This window comes from Melanerpes formicivorus, unplaced genomic scaffold (genome assembly GCF_026170545.1).
Source record: "Melanerpes formicivorus ecotype bairdi unplaced genomic scaffold, bMelFor1.0.p_v2 SCAF_532, whole genome shotgun sequence".
In the NCBI taxonomy this organism is placed as follows: domain Eukaryota; kingdom Metazoa; phylum Chordata; class Aves; order Piciformes; family Picidae; genus Melanerpes; species Melanerpes formicivorus.
This window is the reverse complement of record NW_027142884.1, coordinates 72,501-75,000: the sequence shown is the minus strand read 5'-3', so window position 1 is coordinate 75,000 and position 2,500 is coordinate 72,501. Positions and strand designations below refer to the sequence as shown.

The window sequence follows — 2,500 nt, the reverse complement described above, 5'->3', positions numbered from 1 at the left end:
ACCCCGGGCCTCGGGCCAGGCCAGGGGCGCGGTGGTGGCGGCGGACGTCGGGCGCGGCCCCCGCGGGCGGACGCTCCCCCCGACGGCGGCAGTGGGGGGAGGCACCCCCGCGGGGCCTTAAGTCTGGTTTCCCTCACCCCAGGGTCAGGTACCTAGCGTTCCGCGCCTTCGTCCGCGGCCTTGCCCTACCGCGGAGGAAGCCGGGCGGCGGTTTAAAGACCCGGGCGGCTCGGCGCGCCACCCCCGGATGCGGGGGCGAGCGCTGGGGGCGGGCGGGTGCCTTCAGAGGGGCGGGGGTTGCCCCCGCAATGCCTCTGGCTAGGTCCGCCGTCGTCGCGCTCGTCGTCCTCCGGGGGCCCGCCGGGCCGGGGAGGGGACTCTGCTGCCCCCCCCTCTCTGCGGTCCGAGCGCTCGGCCGGAGAGAGCCCACCGCGCGAGGTCGGCCGTGGTCCGGCCCGCGCCTCGCCTCGCCACGGGCGTCCCCGGCGGCGCGTTGAAGCGCGGGCTTCTCGCGGGCCGGGGCGGCGAGCCCCCGCGGTGGGGGCTGGCCCAGGGCGCTTCGCCCCCGCCGGGGGTTTTGTGCGGGCGCGTTGCCGCGGCTCGGCGGCGGCGCCTCTTGCGGCGCGGGCCGCTGCGGACCTCCCGGTCCCTTTTCCCTTTGCCCAGGCCCCAGAGCGGGGCCCCGGCGAGCTGGCGCCCTCGGCGGTCTCGCGCTGCCGGTTCCCCCCCGTCCGGGGCCGGTTTCGGGTGGCGTGACCGCGTCCGAGCGGCGGCGGGCGTCGCTCGGCGTCTCCGGCTCCGGTCCCTCGCCGGAGGGCACCCTGCCACCGGCTGCGGCTGTCCCGGTCCCGGGCCCTGCCCGCGGGCTTCCCCGTTCGCCTTCCCGGCGCGTGCCGGGTGGGGGACGGGCGGGCAGCCGGGGGCGTCCCACCCCCGGTCTCCGCGTGGAAACGGGGAGAGCGGGGGCCCGCCCCCCGGCTCAGCGCCGTCCGCTGTCCGCCTGGCCGCGGGGCCACGGAAGGGGTCGAGCGAGCGAAGCCGGCGGCGCGGTGGCGCCGGGGGAGGATGGAAGGGGCTCGTGCCGCTGGGGTTTGTCGGTCGGCGGGTGCGCCGCCCGGCGAGGGCCGGCGGGTCGCCGCGGTGGCGTCCCACGTGGGCTCGGGCTTTCCGTCTCGCAAGCCGTTTTCCGTCCCCCGCGGCGGGGGGGGGTTCGGTGGCGAGAGGAAGCCGCCCGAGGGCGCGAGCCGGCCGGGGCTCGGCCCCGGGGCCAAAGCGGGGGAAAAGAAAGTCCGGGATGGGCCGCAGCGGTGGCGGCGTTGGAGGGGCCGGTGCGGAGGCGCGCGCGCGCTCTCCTCCGGCGGGGTTGTGCGCCCGGCCCCCCTCGCTCCCCGGGGCGGGGGGGGGGGGGTCTCCGCTGCCTCGCTTCGTGGCGTCTCCGCGACGGCACGGGGCGGCCAGCGAGAGACACACCCCCCCCCCCCGCCGTTGGGTGGGGAAGCGAAGGGGGTTTTCTTTCCCCGTGCACGCGAGGCGAGGCCGGGTTCGGGGCACGTTCCCGGCGGCGCGCGGCGGGCCTCCTCCGCGCCGAGGTCGGAGCGAGCCCGGGCGCCTGGTCCGGCCCCGAAGCGCCGCAAGGTGCGTTTTTCCCTCCTCGGGGGAGGGAAAAAAGCCGGGAGCGCGGGCTCCCCGCCCCTTGCTTTTGCCGCTTCGGGGTTTCGTTTTATTTTCCCCCCCTCTCCTGTGCTTGTACGGTCAATGTGAGGCGAGCGGCCGCCGTGCCGCGCTCTCCGAGGGGCCGCTCCTTTGCGAGCGGTCCCGGCCCCTCCGCGCTGGCGGGGCGGTGCCGAAAAGCCAGACAACTCTTAGCGGTGGATCACTCGGCTCGTGCGTCGATGAAGAACGCAGCTAGCTGCGAGAATTAATGTGAATTGCAGGACACATTGATCATCGACACTTCGAACGCACTTGCGGCCCCGGGTTCCTCCCGGGGCTACGCCTGTCTGAGCGTCGCTTGACGATCAATCGCCGCCTCGGTGCCCGCCGAGCGGCGCGGCTGGGGTCGCCTCGCAGGCTCTCCCCCGGGCGGGGAGGGGCCTTCGTCCCCCTAAGTGCAGACTCGGGGAGCGCTCCGTAGCTCCCCGCTCCCGGAGCGCCCGCTCTCGCGGAGTTCGTCCCGCCGGGGCTTCGCCGGCAGGGGTTCCCCGTTGGTCCAGCGACGCCCGGTGGGGCGTTGGGGGAGACGAGAGCCCGGTTGGGGGAGGAGGCGCGGGCCTCGCCCCCCCCGGCACTCCCGCGCGGGCGCGGCTGTCTGCGGGTGGGTACCGCGGGGGTACCGTGCCGTGCTGCCGCGTCCGCGCGCGCGTCTGCCGTGGGCGGCGGGGGTTCCCGTTCCCCTCGTTCTTCCTCGCTCTCGCCTCCCCGGGGTTCTCCTGCGTGTCGCCGTTCGGCGTCGACCCCCGGCGGGCCGTCTCCCGGGCCGAGAGGCGCGTCACCCGCCGCG

At 76.9% G+C, this 2,500-nt stretch overlaps 1 non-coding gene across 1 annotated transcript; it reads left to right on the top strand.

Annotated features, from left to right (window-relative positions):
- The first annotated feature begins 1,857 nt into the window (after window positions 1-1,857).
- Window positions 1,858-2,010, top strand: LOC137460188 (5.8S ribosomal RNA). Its single transcript, XR_010992713.1, has one exon. It is a non-coding gene; the product is annotated as a 5.8S ribosomal RNA (ribosomal RNA).
- Window positions 2,011-2,500: the final 490 nt, after the last annotated feature.